Below are 20,630 nucleotides of genomic sequence, written 5' to 3'. Positions count from 1 at the left end.
CCCCTCACCTCACACACCTGCCCCCTCGCCATCACACCCCTCCGGCCGCTCCTTCACTTCGGCATATCTTCCTTCACCATCACCTGGCCGAGCTATGCCGCGCTGCACCTGTCTCCTCCTTCTTCCCTCCATTCTTCCACTCTTCACCTGTTGCCTTGCTCCTCCATGTCTCCTTACGCTCCCTCCTTCTCTCCCTCTCGACCCTCATATGTACGCCATCTCTGCTCTGTCCTGTACAAGGCTACCTAACCTTGTGTCTTCTTCCTACAAAAAGGCTGATGTGTTTCACTTATGTTGTTGTAAGAAAAGTTTTGCGTGTATTTATAATCGTTAATACATGTTTCAAGTGTTATAATCTTTCCACTTTAGTTTGTTTTTTGTTTTTTCTTCACTGGTAACACTACACACCTACCGACAAGCCTTTTGTTTCGGTTGTTGCTGCTGGTATTACAACTACTACTACTAACACCACCACCACTACTCTCACACACACACACACACACACACACACACACACACACACACACACTCACAGTTCTTTGGTTTCGGCGTCTCATCAGCTGTCCAGACACTCACCTGAAAAGATAAAGAAAAACACAGGTAAAGGTGGGCACGTGGGGAGAGAGAGAGAGAGAGAGAGAGAGAGAGAAGGGCTATCGAGTGGTGGTCAGTAGGTCAGGGTGTTGGTGTAAAGAGCGCCTATCAATCCTCCTCCTCCTTCTCCTCCTCCTCCTCCTCCTCCTCCTCCTCCTCCTCCTCCTTCTCCTCTAAATCATAAGGGCTGAATGAGGTAATGAGTCGGCAAAAGTACAGTCCACGCAGCACCACCTAACAAACCTCTTTACTCATGAATCTATAGAACTTTTCCTTGAAGGTGCGTCGCGTCCACTCCCTCCACATGACGGCTGCATTGTTCCACCGAGATTGTTCCACCGTTTAACTCCAGCCAATGCTTTAACTTCGTCACTCCGCCTGGTTCTCTATCCATCAATTTAACCTTTACAAAAAAAATCAAATCAACTTCCTTAATCTGGCGCTACATATTCACAAAAGAAAAAAAAATGGGACAAAGGTCGGTTTAGGGGCCGTACTAAAGGTCCAATCCGGGAGGTTTCGGGTCCCTACAGAGTTCGGGATAACTCTGTAGGGACCTGAAACTTCCTGGATTGGACTTGTAATAGGGTAATGTAATAGGGTTATGTTTTTATACTCTTAATACGGCCCAGCATCTTATGTGAAAAAATTAGTCACCTAGGTAGACAGGCCTTTCCATTTAATTTTAACTAAACGAAGGCAGCCAAATCTCCTTACTCCAGCACAGCACACCGTCAATACATATAGATTATCTGAGAGAGTTACTTAAGACAAATAATAATCTTCCCACATACATGTCTAGCTTATCCAAAAGCAAACAATAAAAAAAAAATCAATCTAACTCACCGTGCACCGGAACAGACAAGTCTCGCTCATCCTCCAAGGAAAAAAAACAGAGGTGTCATCGCTCGCATTCCTCGGCTAAGCAGGTGAGTGAAGACGGCTACCCCGGGGGCGCCGCGCCGACCCCCGTGGCCAGCGAGGCGTGGCGGAGGCGGTTCCCAGGGTCGTGTGGCGGGGCGGCGGGTCGTAGCGGGGTCGTGGCGGGGTCGTCGCGCGCCGCCCCGATTGTGTGATAATGTGGGAATGAATTTGTTGCCTCGATGAATTTATGGCAACTTTCACTCCGCTAAACACCGCGATTATATACCCGCTTTGTTTTTATTTGGCTACACTGATCTCTCTCTCTCTCTCTCTCTCTCTCTCTCTCTCTCTCTCTCTCTCTCTCTCTCTCTCTCTCTCTCTCTCTCTCTCTCTCTCTCTCCTCCTCCTCCTCCTCCTCTTCCTCCTCCTCTTCTTCCTCCTCCTCCTCCTCCTCTGTTTCCTTCTTCCTTTATTTTCTCTCCATTCCTTACACAAAAGTTTTCTTGCCCTACTTCCTGTTAAATATCATCTGACTCTGCCAGCTCTTTAATTTCTTTTCTCCTTTCTCTCTTTCTTCGTTTCCTTTCTTTCATTCTTTCTTTCCTCGTCCTCTTCCTCCTACACCTCTTTTTCGTCTTTTAACTTCCATCCAGATCATTTCTCTTCTTCCCCCTCTCCTTGCTTTCTTCTTTTATATTATTCTTCCTATTATCCATTAGTTCCTTCTATTTCTCCTTCCTTGCTTACTCTAATATACCTTTCCTCCCTCGTCCACTTCCCTTCAATCTCATTCTTTCCTTTCTTTCTTCCTTCCTCCTTTCTCTTAACACTTTCTCCCTTTCTTGTTTCTACCTTCCTCTTTTCAACACAACCCTCCTTCCTTTCTTCCTTTCCTTTCCTTTTTTCCTTTCTTCCTTCCTCTTTCGTCTAATCATAACCCTCCTTCCTTTCTTTCTCTTTCACTTCCTACTCTTTCTCAGCACATTCTCCACTTAACCTCTCTATACCCTTCTTCCTTTCTTCCTCCTCCTCCCCTATCCTCCTCCTCTCTCTCTCTCTCTCTTCCTCCCCTTCCTCCACCCACTCACGCCTCGACTCGCCTTCTGAAACATCTTTGCTCTCGGGATTGTGTCAAATAAAGAAAGCTTGGTAAAAAAAAGTCGCAGGGAAAAAAAGTTGAAGGAAAAATCTTGTGAGGGTTCTCTGCTAACTGTTGAAACTTTCCCCGTGTCCTAAAAAAAAGGTCAGATAAGTGTTTTTTTTTCTCTGGTAACAATTAAAGATTTTCTAATTAATTTTAAAACGTTTTGAGAGAGAGAGAGAGAGAGAGAGAGAGAGAGAGAGAGAGAGAGAGTAATGTGATTGGCACGTTGCGTTTCAAGAAATAACTAAAAATGAGACGGAATGAACGTTAATGGATTTGCTGATTAATCTTGGAACATTAACGAGGTTTTCTTCATTAATTTGGAGACGTTGACGAGAGAGAGAGAGAGAGAGAGAGAGAGAGAGAGAGAACCAGATACGATAACGATAACAATAGAATAACTACTACTACTACCACAACCACTACCACTACCACTACTACTACTACTACTACTACCAATATACTGTAAGATAATGAAGCAGATATGATAATGGTAACAATAGGATAACTTCTACTACTACCACAACCACTACTACTACTACTACTACTACTACTACCACCACTACCACTACCACCACGACTACCACTATACTGTAAATACCACAGGAGCAGAAGAGGTCGGCGCGCACCCCGTCAGAGAAAGCTTAACGCGCCGAGCAGCAGACAGCCGAAATAATTTATCTGATGAAGCGATCAACGACAGGAATCGCAAATGTCGTTAAAAACCCGTTTGAATAATATCTCCACGTGTATGCTGAAGGTTCATTAGACTCTCTCTCTCTCTCTCTCTCTCTCTCTCTCTCTCTCTCTCTCTCTCTCTCTCTCTCTCTCTCTCTCTCTGCTTTCTCAGATTTTTCCTTCCTTTCATTTCCTCTTTTTTCTTCTTTCCTCTTCCTCTTTATTTACTTCCCTTATCTAACTTTTCTCCTTTCCCCCTTTTCATTCTCTCTCTCTCTCTCTCTCTCTCTCTCTCTCTCTCTCTCTCTCTCTCTCTCTCTCTCTCTCTCTCTCTCTCTCTCTCTCTCTCTCTCTCTCTCTCTCGTTATTGGTCATGAAACTCCATTTACACGACTCCTTGCCTCATATTTTCTCTCTTTTCTTCTTGCATCGTTGCCTCCTTTTCCTCCCTTTATATTCTCTCTCTCCTTCCCTCCCTCCCTCCTTCTCTCCCTCCCTCCCTCGTCCATGCATCACCTGCCTCCTTTCCTCTTGTCATGCTTGCCTAACCCTCTCTTTGTATGCTTCCTCCACCCTCTCTTCTCACCTCTCACCCTTAGCCTCCTCCTCCTCCTCCTCCTCCTCCAACTATCTGTAAGCCACCCATTCCTACTCACTTCCCTTCACTTCCACGCATCCCCCACTCTCCCTCTCCCTCTCTCTCTCTCTCTCTCTCTCTTACCTGTGACCCCTCCAGCCCTCCACTGTAACACCTGTCGCCGCCCTTCTCACCTGTCGCCTCAAGACCGTCTACACCTGGCCTCATCTCTATCTCTTCCACCTGTTCTCCCCGCAGGTGTGTCCTCCCCCCTGCCCCACACCTGTCTGCCTACCTGTTTGGAGGAAGCCATACACCTGTGCTCATTAGATATTTTGATTTCATTGGGTAAGGTTCTGGAAAGTTTGGGGTGCATTGGGGAGGTTAAAGGAAGGGGTGGGGGGAAGGGGGGAGCTTTGTGTGTGAAGGGGGGGAGAGAGGAGGGGGAGGGGTCGTGTGTGTGTGTGTGTGTGTGTGTGTGTGTGTGTGTGTGTGTGTGTGTGTGTGTGTGTGTGTGTGTGTGTGTGTAGTGCCCCTCTCTGCGGCAAAACACACACACACACACACACACACACACACACACACACACACACACACACACATTCACTCTTTTTTTCCCACACACTGACAAAACACATCAAACCACCACCAATATCATCACCACTACCAGCACCACCATCATCACCACCATCAGCATCAATTAACGCCCCGTATTGTAATTGGCAGGTGAGTCTGATTCCGTGTGTGATTGGAATACCTTTGACACGAAAACCAAAATTAGGCCAGATTAGGTTTGTTAAGGCTGCGTCAGGTGAGGGTAGGTTAGGGAGGGTCAGGTAATTTTAGGGCAAGTTGGGGAAGGGGAGGATAGATTAGATTAAGATAGGGTAGGTCAGGGTAGGTTAAATTAGGTTAGGGTAGGTTAAGTTAGGTAAGGTTCTGGTTAGGTTAGTTTGGGATGATATAGGTAAGGTAAGGTAGGGAGTGGTAGAGAAGGGTAAAGTAGGGTAGGATTTGTGGAATAGGGAAGATTAGGGCAGGGTATGGTAGGTTAGATTAGCCCAGTAGCTGCGGGGATCATGTTTCTTAAAGGCCCTTCCCTCTAAGCGAGAAAAATGAGAAAAAATCATCACTCACGCAAACCATTTCATAATATATATCAACGCATTTGTGATCAGTTTATGCATCATCTATTTTTGGGGTTTTTTATCATGGCAAAAATGTGACCCGTCGCTGGTACACGGTAAAGACACAAATTTGGCCCGTCGCTGCTACCGGGTTGGACTTAGGGAGCATGTCTTGATGTATAGTTCAAGAGAGTATACGCGTATTTTTCTCTTTAAATTTCCCTTTTTTTATATATTTCTAAGCTCCATTCATCAACAGCTTCCGAGTATAGATTCTTTGTTTAATATTCAATTGTCCTTTTTCTCTTTTGTTTTTCATGATCTTTTTTTTTTCGTGTTTCATAATGTATAGCTCGATACACTTCCTCCTCGCTGCTTGGGTATGCACGGTCCAAGGCGCGAGGGACAGATTCACCCACCAGACGCCGCTTCGATCTCACTCAGGACTCGCAGTTTGTCTTGTATCTGCTACGTGTCTTGCTCCTCTTCCTCCTCCTCTTCTTTCTCTTCTTCCTCTTTTTCCTCTTCTTCTCATTCCAATTTTCCTCTTCCAAAACCTCCATCACCACCACTAGTAATTCATCTCTATCAATATCATACTTCTCCTTCTCCTCTTCTTACTGTTCCTCCTACTGTTCCAACTACTACTACTACTACTACTACTACTATTGCTACGTACTACCACAACATGCGTATCAGTAGCAAGCCTAACAGGGCGGAGGGTCGCAGATGATGGGTGTGAGCGGTCAGCCGATGCCAATGTTTCTGACAGCTGACAAGAGAAAGTGTGAGAGAGGGAGAGAGAGAAAGACACACACACACACACACACACACACACACACACACACACACACACACACACACACACACACACACACACGGATAGAGAAAAGAAAAGGAAGAGTCTGTGAAACGTTGGGATGAGGGAGATTAGAAGGGCAATATATGGGACACTGATACGGAGAAGAGGAGGAGGAAGAGGAGGAGGAGGAGGAGGAGGAGGAGGAGGAGGAGGAGGATCTATAGGATGCTGCAAGTCACGATTAGACAGACGCTTTACTTCCCTAATCCTCTCAGATGGAGGACTAGGGGATTAGGGGAAGAGGGGACGATTGTATGCTCTCTCTCTCTCTCTCTCTCTCTCTCTCTCTCTCTCTCTCTCTCTCTCTCTCTCTCTCTCTCTCTCTCTCTCATTTGACACAGTTCAGAAAGATGTGCAATCACGTATGAGAGAGAGAGAGAGAGAAACACACAGATAAGCACACAGGTGATAGATACACCCATACAAACTCTCTCTCTCTCTCTCTCTCTCTCTCTCTCTCTCTCTCTCCACCCCGGCTGGCGTGTGCAGGGTCGGCGGGCGGGGTCACGGTAAGGTCACGCCTCTCGTTCAGGCCGGCAAAGCTTCATGCCCGGCCGCCGTTATGTTCCGCGGCGTGGAGCGCGTGGGAAGGCGTGGGAAGGAATGGACGATGGGCTACAACTGGACAGGCTGGGCACTCAGAGCAAGCTTGGCGGTCATAGGATTGGGAGTAGAGGTAAACAGCCTTGTGTCAACTATCTCGGTAGTCAAAACAGGCTTGGGAGTAGACTTATACAGGCTTGGGAGTCAGAACAACCTTGGGAGTAGAGGTAAACAGGCTTGAGTCAACTATCTCGGTAGTCAAAACAGGCTTGGGAGTAGACTTATACAGGCTTGGGAGCCAGAACAACCTTGGGAGTAGAGGTAAACAGGCTTGAGTCAACTATCTCGGTAGTTAAAACAGGCTTGGGAGTAGAGTATAAAAGGCTTGGCACTCAGAACAAGCTTGGCAATCAAAACAGGCTTGGGAGTAGAGTAAAAACAGGCTGGGCACTCAGAGCTATCTTGAGAGTCATAGGCTTGGGAGTAGAGGTCAACAGGCTTGTGTTAACTATCTCGGTAGTCAAAACAGGCTTGGGAGTAGAGTCACACACGCTTCGCACTTAGAACAAGCACGTGTTACCTCATTCTGTCGTTCAAAACCAGAAGTAAGAATAAAAAAATGTTTGCGTGATTGAATATTGAAAAAAAGGAGGAAAATAAAAGTGTTACCCTCCCCGTATAATAACTGAGAGTCGCGTCCATTCCGCCTCTCTCCTTGGTCTCCTGTCTCACACCTCTCTGATTTCCCTCTTTTTCCTCCTCCTCCTCCTCCTCACTCTCTACTTTCCTCTTCCCCTTATCATCACAAACAGGGGAGAAAACACTCGCTTCCCACCTCACTCCCCTTTCTCTCTGTTCCCTCCTTCGCATCAATCATTGGCAGAGGAAAGAAAAAGGAGTTACAGTAAATATATAAAAAAGAAAGGGAAAAATATGGCCATCGTGAAGAATCCCAATACCCAGAGTCTTGGTACTTTATTCCTGGTGCTCTTTTCTCTCTTCCACTTCTTTGTACGTTTCTTCTCCCACCTCCTTCCTCCCCAATCATATATATAAAAAGGAGGATTACGAAATGTCCTCCTCTCTCCCAGTCCTCAGAAAGCCACGTCACTCGAACTAACTAATCCGCTCTCTCATCATCTCCTCCACATCTCCGTGCATTCCCTTCCTTCTCCTCCTCAACACGTTTCCACCTTCCTTTCTTCCTCCTCCTCCACTATCAAGGAAGAGAGAGAGAGAGATAAAAAGTGTCCACCCTTATACCACTACACTAAGGCTTCCACATTAATCCACCTCTTTTCCTATATTCTCCCCCTCCACTATGATCTCTATTCCCCTTCTCCACTTCCCTCCATATCAAAATATTATATAAAAGGAAAGGTTTTAAAAGGCTTTCACTCCTTCAGCGTCTAAAAACATTATTCTTAACTCATTTTTTCTATAGTCTGTCTCCTCTGCACATCTCTTTTTATATTCTCTCCTCCTCCTCCTCTTCTTTTTTTCCGTCTTCAAACATATAAAAAAATAAATAAAAAAAAAAAACACTTCCCCACTTCACACCTTTCCTCACACACTCCCTTCCACATCTCTCTTCTCTCCACACTTCACCCTCCCCCCCTCCCCCCATCAAAGGCCCCGCACACCCCTTCACCTCCCCCCCCATTCACCACAACGAGGAGTCATCCATCACTCGTTTTCTGTGGGCTGACACTGGCGCTGAGCTGAAAATGGGAAGCGTGGGTTCTTGTGCATCTTAAATCTGTCCATTCCTTAAGTAACTTGTCTGCGAACCTTATGTGGCGTGGGAACAGAGGAGGAGGAGGAGGAGGAGGAGGAGGAGGAATGCTACTGGTGGTCAAGGAGGTTAAAGAATCGTCAGTCCCTTGCAGTATAGCCAAAAGCGATTCCTATAACCCGACTCCTTGCCACCGACTGAGGGGCCCAATGTTGCCAGATCATCGTACTCAGCCACATATATTTCCCGACTTCCTACCCCAAAACTGTCTTCTGGGCTCCAATAACGAAACTCATTTATAGTTATCGTTAAAAGAGTTAGATACTGATGTTTCTTGGCAATAGTTAGGCGTCAGAAACAGGTAAATACATTGCTCTGAGTACGACAATCTGGCTACGGTGCTGAGGGCCAGAAATGACTTCCCCTCACCTCCTTTCATCTACCCCTCTTCATCTTCTTTTCATGCACTCCTTCTCTCCTCCTTCGTTCACTCTTTATTTACTTCTTCATCCACCCTTCGCCCTCATCAACCGCCTCTCAGTTTCCCTCTTCCATCCACCCTTCATCTCATTTCCTCCACCACTCGTGTATTCATTAACCTCCTTCCACTCTGCTTCCTCTCTCTCTCTCCACTTTTTAGTTCCTTTCCCTTACTCCTCGTCTCCTTTTTAACTCAACTTCTTCCATCTACACGTCAACTCCTACATCACTTCTTTATTTCTATACACCCCCTCTTCTTCCACTCCCTCCCCCTCCCCCTCCTACATCCCCAGTTTTTTAAGATTATAAGTTTTTCCATATTTTTTTTTTATCCTTCCTAGAGTGAAGTGTTCGAATTACATATCACGAAATGTACTTCATCAGGGAGAGCTCCTTCCTTTCTTTCTTTTCCTCTTCCCTTCATTCACAATAATATTCTTCCTCCTTTCTCTCCTACCTCCTCTTCCTCTTATATCCGTATTACTATATATTCTTCCTCTGATCAAATACCTAAGCGTCTCAATTTTTTTCCCTCTAAACATCATATTCTCCTCCATTCCATCCTCCATCCTCTCTCTCTTCTATCCAATAACGTGAAGTGGTAACAGTGGGATTTTTTGCCCATTTATTATTATTATTATTATTATTATTATTATTATTATTATTATTATTATTACTATTACTATCATTATTTGTGACATCAGGGTATTGTTGCGCGTGAACATTGAGATAACCTGAAACACACACACACACACACACACACACACACACACACGTACAGCCAGTGATGGTGAAGTTGATAAAATCTCTAGTGGTCATCCATCACTCTCCCTCTGTGTGTGTGCGTGTGTGTGTGTGTGTGTGTGTGTGTGTGTGTTATCTCCCTTCACACTCATCTACGGCTCAACTCTAGTCCGGCCTCCTACAGATCTCTCCTCCTCCTCCTCCTCCTCCTCCTCCAAACAGTGACTCCTCCCTGACCTATTTCGCTCCAGGGAAATTTCAACTCTCTCTCTCAACATATAAGTATTAAGTAAGCAATATTAAAAGTTCCAATGATACATAATAACACTACTACTACTACTACTACTACTACTACTACTACGACTACTACTACAATAACATACAATACTACTACTGTTGCAAATAATAATAATAATAATAATAATAATAATAATAATAATAATAATAATAATAATAATAATAATAATGGAGGTGAATTCAATCTCGCTTTCCGGCGCCTCTCTCTCTGTGTCTCTGAACAAATAAATAGACGCCACAATAGAGAGAGGAATTCATTAAGTTGTTTAGCGTCGCGGCGGGAATAAAATATCATCATTATGGCGCATCGGCTTCACGGCTTTATGGAGCAAGCGGCACTTCAATCCCCCTACCCCCTACCCCTGCCCCCCACCTCTCTCTCTCTCTCTCTCTGGCAAGTCACTGTTTGGGGGGGAGGAGGGGGACTAAGGGGTTTGGGGGTAAGTATGTGACCCTCTTACTTTTTTCCTCCTCCTCCTCCTCCTCTTCTTCCCTCCTCCTCTTCCCTCTTCCGTCCCCCGTTATTATCCTGCTGCCAATCATCGCCTTAACTCAGGAGGAGGAGGAGGAGGAGGAGGAGAAGGAAGAGGAGGAGGAGGTGAAGGAGGGGGAGGAGGAGGAGGAGACAGCAGATTGAACAGATGACGAGAAAGAAAATAGAAGAAATAGATGATGATGATGATGTATTGAAGAACTGAGGAAAATAATGATGTTGGGAGGAAGAAAACAAAGAGGAGGAGGAGGAGGAGGAGGAGGACTAACAAGAAGAGGAGGAAGAAAAGATAGAGAAGGAAAAGGAGAAAGAGGAAGAAGAAAAGGAAAACAAATAAGAACAGGCTCAACAACAACAAAAACAACCAAAAAAAAGACAAAATTAAAACAAACACTGCCAGCAAGGAAGGAAGAAAGAAAGAGAAACAAAGAAAGAACGAAACAATATTGAACAGTAAAACAAGACTCGCAGGCTCGTATGTTCTCCCTCAAAATCAAACAAAAAATAAGGAAAAAAAAATGACCACGCCACGACTGGACAGAACTGAAAGCGGATTGGCAGCGAGGGGAGTAAGGGAGAGGGAGAAAGGGGAGAGGGGTGAAGAGGGGATGAAGAAGGTGAAGGGGGTGAGTGAGGGGAAACTTTGGTAAGGGAATTAGAAAGGAGAGAAAGGAGAGAGTGGGGAGCTTTGAGGTAGGAAAGAAAGTGGGGGAAAAAAGAGGGATGAAAAGATGAGAGGAAAGCGAGGGGAAGGATGCTGGGAGAGAGGGGAGAGGCAGAAACTGAGGGATGAGAAGGAGAGTAGAAAGAGGAAGGGAGATAACGGATGAGAGAGAGAGAGAGAGAGAGAGAGAGAGAGAGAGAGAGAGAGAGAGAGAGAGAGAGAGAGAGAGAGAGAGAGAGAGAGAGAGAGAGAGAGAGAGAAAGGAAAAGCGGGGACAGAGAATAGATATATAGACAGAAACAGAGAAAGAGAGACAACAGAGTAGGAAAAAAAGAAGGAAAAAAACATGAAGGAAGAAAAAAACAAAGAAAAACAAAGAAAGAAAAACAGAAACACGAGATATGACATTAAAGCAAAGAAAACGGGAAAAAAAACAGGAAAAAAAGTGGAACGGAGTGAACGGCGAGCGTGGAAATGCGAGGATGCATGAGAGGGGGGGAGTAAGGGAAGGGGGAAGGGGTGTGGAGGGGAGAGTTTACGGGTGTCTGAATTTAAAGAGGACGGGGAGAGAAGGAGTGTATGGGTGAAGCAAGGTTGTGTTGTGTCGAGGTCTGTGTGCAAAGGTTAATTCCGGGTTACAAAAATGATCACAAGGCACAATTACTCCTTTCTTCCTCTTTCCTTATACGGCAGATACTTTATTAACAACACAATTTTCTTTTTTCTTTGATTCTTACTCTTATAGGAAAAAGTGCGTTCTGTGAGGTTACAAAATGATCTCTCTCTCTCTCTCTCTCTCTCTCTCTCTCTCTCTCTCTCTCTCTCTCTCTCTCTCTCTCTCTCTCTCTCTCTCTCTCTCTCTACGGCAGAATTTTCATCACCAACACGTATTCTTATCTATATTTTCGGTCTTACTAAAAACAAATGGTGTATTCTGGTTGCAAAGCCCAATTCCACGTTACAAAATGATCCCTATTACAGGCCCTCTTTCATTCCTCTCTCCCTACGCTAGAATCTTCATGACCAACACATTTTCTTTTTACCTTTCCACTCTACTCAAATCAAAACTCACCGCATTCTTTTCTTTTACGACATAATCTTTTAAACAGTTTCCTTTGCTATATTTCTTCTCTTCCTCGTTTTCACTCTAACCCAAAATATTAACTCATAACTTCCTTTTCTTTACAACAGATTCTTCTAAATATTTCTCCTTTCCTATATTCTCTCTCTTCTTTTTTGCATTCTTACTCAAAACACAAACTCACCACATTCTTTTCCCTCACAACATAATCTCCTAAACACATTATCTTTTCCTATCTTCGTCTCATCTTTGCTCAACGCCTACTTTTTCCGCTGTCTTAATCTTCCTCCTGCTCAATTGATTCTTCCTTTCTTCTATTACTTCTTCCTTCTTCCTATTGTACGTCCGTATATACCAATAAGGTTCACCCACTTCCTCCTATTCTTCTCTTTTCTCTCTCTTTTCTATTCCTCTGTATTCGTTGCTTATCTCCATTCTTCCCTTCCTTCTTTCATTCTTCCCTCCTCTCTTTCATTCATCAGCTTCTTTTGTCTATACTTCCCGTCATTTTTGTCTCCTTCCCTCCTTTCTTCATTCCTTTCCCTCTTCTCCCTTCTGCATCGCTCAAAATCTCCTTAGTTAACACCTTGCGCCATCCTCTCCTTTCACTCATTCTTCCTTACTCATCTTCCTCCTTCCCTGCATCGCTGTAAGGATTTCCAGTGGCAACTCTCCTCTGGTACATCACTCCTCCTCCTCCTCCTCTGCCTCCTCCTCCTCCTCCTGGTCCCCGCGATGGAGTGTTTGCCCACATTATCATCTTACCGCCGCCCAAGTGATCTCGCGTGCATTGTGGCCAACCTGTTTTACTGCGGGATGATGCAGCACCTCAGCCCCTCCTCCTACTCCGCCAGTCTGACCCCCACCCTAACCTGCCCTCTCCCTCTCTCTCTCTCTCTCTCTCTCTCTCTCTCTCTCAACAGGTGGAGCAGGTGGCAGGTGCAGTTCAAGAGGTGTGTCCCCTGTGGCGGTCCGACCCCACACACACACACACACACACGTCACAACTGTCACTCACATCTGCACATAATTCTAGCATTGTTCATCTCGACTCATACTGCAAATGTGTTTAATTTCACTCCTACTAGACTCGAATTGTGAGGGAACAACTTTTTTTTCCAGCATGCCCGTGTGTACTGTTTCCGTTAAGCTTATTTTTTTTGGGCAATGTAAATAAAAAACCTTCAAACTGAGCGAGTGTTGCCAAATACATGGACGTTTTTATGGACGAGAATTCTAGTGGTACTTATATATTTTTTTTTTCCAATTCGCTATGCTTTGATTTACTTCGTTTATGCTAAAAGCGAACACAATCCTACATGGGAGCGGCGAGTAGCGGGCTTTTTTTTACCCTTTTTGTTGCCCTTGAGCCGTAGCCTTTGATGTAAAAAAAAAAAAATAAATAAATAAATAAATAAATAAAAAAAACTTCTATACGTTTTGATATCAGTTTTATTCTTTTCCTCAGTGTTCTTCGCTGTTAAAATAACCGAATACTCTTAAAGTGGATGCAAAATAATGTTAGTCTTGTGTTTCTCCGAGTCTTGCTTTGTGTGTTCAGTTCAAGCAGCGTGTGTTTGTCCGTTCGTCCGTCCGTGTGTCCGTGCGTGTGTCCGTGCGTTCGTCCGTCCATGTGTCCGTGAGTTCGTCCGTCCATGCGTGTTCGTGCGTTTGTCCGTCTGTGTGTCTGTGCGTTCGTCCGTCCGTGTGTCCGTGCGTCCGTCCGTGTGTCCGTGCGTCCGTCAGGGGAAAGTCTCGGAGGTGAAGGAGGCACGTTACAGCTTTCCTCCGCAGGGTCAAGTGTGCTTAGGGATGACTTATGCTGACGTTCCTATTGTCGCCGAGTCGTAAAGGTTAAATATGGGCGTGTCGGACTCCAGTGTGTGTGTGTGTGTGTGTGTGTGTGTGTGTGTGTGTGTGTGTGTGTGTACTTTTATCTACATATTTGCACACACACACCAACCTACCTTCCTATCTACTAACCTATCAAGCTACCTATCTACCTATCTACCTACCTTCCTTCCTATCCCCCCCCCCACATGCCCATATTTCCTCCTTCCTCTGACTTGAACGCTTTCAGAAGGAGAGCTCCAAGACACCTCAAGAGCCACATTCCTTTACTTTTTAGTCTTCAGCGTCACTATGTTTTCTTTGATGGGGTGACTTTCGTGTGGGACTCTTTACCTCCCTCGCCTTACCTTTAACGACGGGACAAATTTGTGGCTTTACCGTGTAGCAACGACGGGCCAAATTTGTGCCATGATATAAGCCCCCCCAAAAAAGATGATACATAATCTGATCACAAATGCTTTGATATGTATTATGAAATGGTTTGTGTGAGGGGTGATTTTTTCTCATTTTTCTCGCTTAGAGGGACCATTAAGAAACATGATCCCCGCTGCTACCGGGTTAAAAAATAGTGAATAAGAGATGATCCCTTTGGGTTTATTCTAGTAAATACATAGCTTTCCCTTTGCTATATTAGACTCCTCTCATAATACCAAATATCATCTCACCACATCTCTCCTCATCTCACCTCTCCCTTGCCCGCACACCTCTCATCTCCCCCACGCACCCCTTCCCCTTTCTTTCCCTTTGCTATATAAACTCATCTCACCTCACCTATCTTCACATCTCACCTCATTTCACCTCTCCTTTTGCTGCACATAACATTCCTGCACACCTCTCATCTCCCCCACGCACCCCTTCCCCTTTCCCTTTGCTATATAAACTCATCTCATCTCACCTCATTTCACCTCTCCTTTTGCTGCACATAACATTCCTGCACACCTCACATCCCTCACTCATCATGCACTAAGACTCAGCTCTCCCTTCGCTACATAATCTTCTCTCCTCGTGCACACCTTACCTTACCTCATCTCATCTCATCTCCCCATCGCCTCAGCTCCCCCCCCCCCCCCTGGCATCACATTCCTACACACCCCGCACATCCCTCACACTCACCACGTACTCACACCTTATCTCTGCATCAAATACGTCCCATAAATCAAGACGGAGGAAGAACATGCGGCTCACCTCCTCCTCCTCCTCCTCCTCCTCCTCTTCCTCTTCCTCTGCTCCCATGTATCACCGCGTGCCACTCACCCACTCATTCGTAGAGACATTATTTATCTTTTTGATGGCGCAAAACGGATTTCAACTGAGTTTTTATGAGGGGACTGTATTTGTGTGTGTGTGTGTGTGTGTGTGTGTGTGTGTGTGTGTGGAAATACTGCTTAACCTCCTCACTCTTTTTTCCATCCCTTTTTTTTTCCTCCTCTTCCTTTTCCTTCTTTGGTTGTCTCCTTCTGTTCTTCTTTCTCCTTTTTTATCCTCCTCATGTTTTCTTCTTCTCTTCCTCTTCCTACTTTAGCTTTTCTCTTTTTACTTCCATTCCTATTCATTCTCCTCCTCTTACTCCTCATCCTTTTTCTTCTCCTCTTCATCTTCCTCTAGCTGTTCTGCCATTTCCTCCTCATTCTTCCCCCCAGCCCCCTGCCATCAAGCCCCTTCCATCCTCCTTCTCCAGCTCATTATCATCATCTCAGACGGAGTTAAAGATCGGGGGAGTCTGATCAATCTTCGGCGGTGGTCGCTTCGCCTCCCCGTTCATGGATTCTTACCTCGGCCTCCCTCCCGCCCAGTCAAGCATTACCTTTCAATTACCTTTCCATTACCGCCCCTTCTGATCGGGTAGGCCACAGGGTTTATGGCCCATGAACGCACACGCAGGTAACCTCTCTAACCTGGTGTTGCGTTGGTCTCTACCTGACTGAACGTAAAGAAAAAAAGGAAAAGATTAGTCGGTCGGATGTGACTGGGGTTTGATGTTTTTTCTTTCTTCCTATGCATCTTTTTCTTGTTGTTTTGTTATGCATTTTCTTGTCTTCTATTCTTCCTTTATTTTCTTCTTTTTCTTCTTCTTATTATTATTCTCGTGAGTGGGGGAAGACAAGCAATCGTAAAGTTTATATTTTTTCTCTTCCTATGCATCTTTTTCTTGTTGTTTTGTTGTAGATTTTCTTGTCTTCTATTCTTCCTTTATTTTCTTCTTTTTCTTCTTATTATTATTCTCGTGAGTGGGGGAAAACAAGCAATCATAAAGGTAGGAAGGGAAGAAGGGAAAGGATGCGGGAGAGGAGAGAAAGTTAGTAAGAATCCGTCACTGTTCATCAAGGAGAGTCGAGCGGCGGCGGGCGTGGTTGACGGGCCTGATTGCCGCCTTGTTCACGCCCTCCACGCAGCCACGCCGACGCAGACATGAGCGACAGAAGGAAGCTAACGACGCGGAGGACGCCTGACGGGAGGAACGCGGTGGGGAGGTGAGACAGTGGAGGAGGAGGAGTACGGTAAGAAAAGTGAAAAGGAAAGCGAGAGGTAAGAAAAGACAGGAATGGAGATGGAATAGAGGAATGGAGAATGTGAAGGAAAGGATGCTAAAAAAAGGGAAAGGTTAAGGACGGAATAAGAGATTGTTGAGAGAAAATGCAAAGTAGGAAGAGTATGTTAAGAAATGGATAACGACGGAAGATGATTGAAGGGAAGAACGAGAAGGATGATGATGATAAAAAAAGGGAAAATCAAAGGACAGAAAATAAGAAATCGTCGAGAAAAGCTACAAAATAAGAGAAACATGTTAACAAATAAATAACGAAGCACAAATGTATACAAGAAACTAGACGGGAAGAACGTAAAGGGGAGGACTCTAAAAATAGTGAAAAGAAAAGAACAGAAAATGAGTGACTGTTCAGAGAAGATGCAATAGGAAGAGTATTTTAAGATTTGAAAAAAAAAAAGTACGAATCAACGAAGAAGGAATGGCGGGAAGGGAACGTACTGGGAGAGAAGGTAACGAGAACAGGGCATGCGAAGATGAGTGAGAAGGATAGACAGGTAATGAGAGACTGTTGAAAGGAGATAAAAAAAAAAAGTACAAATCAACGAAGAAGGAATGGCGGGAAGGGAACGTACTGGGAGAGAAGGTAACGAGAACAGGGCATGCTAGGATGAGTGAGAAGGATAGACAGGTAACGAGAGACTGTTGAAAGGAGATACAAGAGAGGAAATGTGTGCTTATAAGATAATAAAAAAAATATACTAATCGACATAGTTAGAATGTGGTGGGAGGGAAGGGAGAGGAGCAGGATAAGGGTTAAACAGTCGAGAGGAAAGGAGTAAATAGAGAAGAAGGAGAGGAAGGCAAGAGAAGGAAAGGGGAACGAGACAAAAGAAGATAAGATTAAGAACTCGAAGAAAGGAAGGAGTAGAAGTAGAGGAGTAGATGGAGACAGTGAGAGAGGAAGGCGAGAGAAGGAAAGAGTATCGAGACAAAAGAAGATAAGATTAATAACTCGAAGGATGGAAGGAATAGAAAGAGTAGAGGAGGAGTAGATGGAGACGGTGAGAGAGGAAGGCTGGAGAAGGAAAGAGGAATAAGACAAAAGATAACATTAACTCGAAGGATGGAAGGAACAGAAAGAGTAGAGGAGGAGTAGATGGAGACGGTGAGAAAGGAAGGCGAGAGAAGGACAGGGGAACAAGACAAGAGATAAAATTAAGAACTAAAAGGAAGGAGTAGTAGGAGTAGAAGAAGACAAGGAAGAAAGAGCATGCTAAAAATAGTGAAAGCCCATTAAGTAAACAGCAGGGAATAAGAGATTGTTGAGAGGAGGAAAGATACGAAACTTGAGCGGCATGTTAACAAAAAAAGAAAAGGTGCAAATCGAGAAAATAAAAGCCCGGCAAATAGACAGTGAGCGATGAGCGAGCTAAGAAAGGCGAGAGAGCGTTAAGAAGAGAACAGGGATGAAATTGATGAGAGGAGAGAAGATACAGAACAAGAATATCAAGTTAAGATGATGATAAAGTAGTAGAAATCAACGGACCGGGAATATGATAGGAAGGGAGGCATACAGAGGGCAAACAAAGCAAGTTAAGAAAGAAATGAGAAGGGAAAAGACAGGGTACTTGAGTGTTAAGAAGAAGAGAGATACAAAACAGGAAGAGTATGTTGACAGATGATTAAAGAAGCGCAAATGAACGGAACGAAAATATGATGGGAGTGGAGAGAGTGAGCGAAGAGCAAGTTGAGAAAAGTGAGAAGGAAAAAAAGTACAGGTCATAAAAGATTGTTGACATGAGGGAAGAAACGAACAAGGAAAAATATAATTGGTAAATTAATAAATAAGTGCAATTCAAGGAAGAAAAAACAAAGAATGAAGACAATGAGGGGAGCGAATGCTAAGAAAAGAGAGAAGGAAAAACACACCTAATAAAAGATTGTTGAAAGAAGAGAAGATACCAAACCAGGAAAAGTATGTTGGTAAATGCATAATGAAGTGTAAATCGATGGAGTAAAAACAAGGAGTGGAGGCAAGAAGGGAAGATGCTAAGAAACGTGAGAAGGAAAAAGAACAGTGATAAAAGAGTGTTGAGAGAAGATACAAAACAGGAAAAGTATGTTAATAAATGCATAATGAAGTGCAAATCGATGGAGTTAAAACAAGGAGTGGAGGCAAGAAGGGAAGATGCAAAGAAACGTGAGGAAAAAGAATGGTGATAAAAGATTGTTGAGAGAAGATACAAAACCAGGAAAAGTATGTTGGCAAATGCATAATGAAGTGTAAATCAAGGAAGAAAGAATAAGGAAGAAGAGGAGACAGTGAAGAAAGATGATGCGAAGAAAAGTGAGACAGCAAAGAGACAGGCAATAAGACACTGTTGAGAAGAGAAAAAAAAATATATAAAAAACAGGGAAAGTATGTTCAGAAAAGAATAAATATATGCAAATTGACGAAGTAATGTGTGTGTGTGTGTGTGTGTGTGTGTGTGTGTGTGTGTGTGTGTGTGTGTGTGTGTGTGTGTGTGTGTGTGTGTGTTTGCAGCCGAGGTACACACAATGGATAAATTCAGGTTCGCGAAGGAGACAGGCAAGAGCTAGGTAACGAATAAGGCGGAGAATGAATGGGACAAATTAAACAGATGTGGAGTTGATGCAAGGAGGAATAAAAGTCTCAAGTGAGGTTTACACAGATTTATGGACGGGGAGACAAATGGTAAACAACTGGGTCTTCTTCCTCGCTACTTCCACGCGTAGACTTCAAAGAAATATAGATTAAAGAAAGTAAATTGGAGTAGTGATTAGCGGGCGTCTTTTGTTTTCATTCATTTGTGCCATTGAACCGCTTCCTCTGCTATATATATATATAAAAAAAAAAAAGCTGGAGTCGCGTTTTCATTAAAGGACAAACAGATAGAGGAAACTTACGAAAAAAGTAAAAAATAAGTGTATATACATGAGGACAATCCTGAAAAAAAACATAAGCGAAAAATCGAAAAATTAAAAGGATAAAAATAAAATCAGAAAAAAAATGTGATTAGTGTAAAAGGAAGATTATGTAAGTAAAGTTCTGTAAAGTGTAAAAAAAGAATCTCGTGTGTGTGTGTGTGTGTGTGTGTGTGTGTGTGTGTGTGTGTGTGTGTGTGTGTGTTTGTAATCAGTCCCTAAAAGCCTACAAACAAACAACGACAGCAGCGACAACAACAACAACAAGAACAGGCAGAGAGCGGACCCACTCCCCCCGCTCGCCACGTCCCACAAAATTAACAACTCCGGAGCTCTGGAAGACTTAAACGATTAAACTTTCATTTCCATTATAAATAAATCAGAGTTAATGACATTATAAGACAATTTCTGGATGGTAACACTTTGTCCACACACACACACACACACACACACACACACACACACACACGAACAAACAAAAGCACACACCACCACCATCACCATCACAACCACCACCATCACAAAAACCTTTATAAACACAAACACTACATTAACTTACCACCACGCTTGACGTAAAGCGCGCGCACACACACACACACACACACACACACACACACACACACACACACACACTCACAAATCAGGCTCACCAATAGAGGCGCGTCGCGGGGATCATCAAAATGCAAATTGGTGTCCGTCATCTCATTCCGGCGACGCAAATAAGCAAATAAATAAAAGCCTGATATCAGATGGGCGGACACATCAACGCCGCCACCACCACCACCATTACTGACACCGCTACCAACACTGTTACTACCCCTGCCATCACAACCACCACCACTACTACCACGATTACCACCACCACAACTAGGACCACTACCACCATCGCTATCATTGTCATCACCGCTACCACCATTACTATAACAACAACAATTAGCGACAACACCACCACCACTACCCTGTGTTATTCACCTCCCGACACCATGGCTACCACAATCACCATCACCGCCATCACAACCACAATCACCACCACTATCACCACCACCAAACAACAACAACAACAACATATTCTCCTCCTCGTTTTAGCCTCTGACTTTTAGCTTTCTTCTTTGGCATATCAGTGTTCGATTTTATTTTATTTTGTCACGATTATTTGCTTTACATTTTCCTTCAATAGCTGTCTGTTTGTTTGTCTTCCTATAACGGAAAATCAACAACAATAACAACAAAAACAAAAACGACAACACGAATACAAGGGCGAAGTTGAGGTTGTTATTGTAGATGTTGTTGTTGTTTTTGTTATGTTCTTATTTTTTCAACTTTTTTCTGATTCTATTTTTTTTTTTACCTTATCGGTGTTGCCTTGTCTTTCCCTGCTGTTGTTGTTGTTGTTGTTGTTGTTGTTGTTGTTGCCGTTTGTTGATCCTACTGTCGAATTTCCTCTTATTCCTATTTAGTCGCT

This window comes from Eriocheir sinensis, chromosome 58 (assembly GCF_024679095.1).
Source record: "Eriocheir sinensis breed Jianghai 21 chromosome 58, ASM2467909v1, whole genome shotgun sequence".
NCBI lineage: Eukaryota > Metazoa > Arthropoda > Malacostraca > Decapoda > Varunidae > Eriocheir > Eriocheir sinensis.
Note: the sequence above shows the minus strand (reverse complement) of the source record.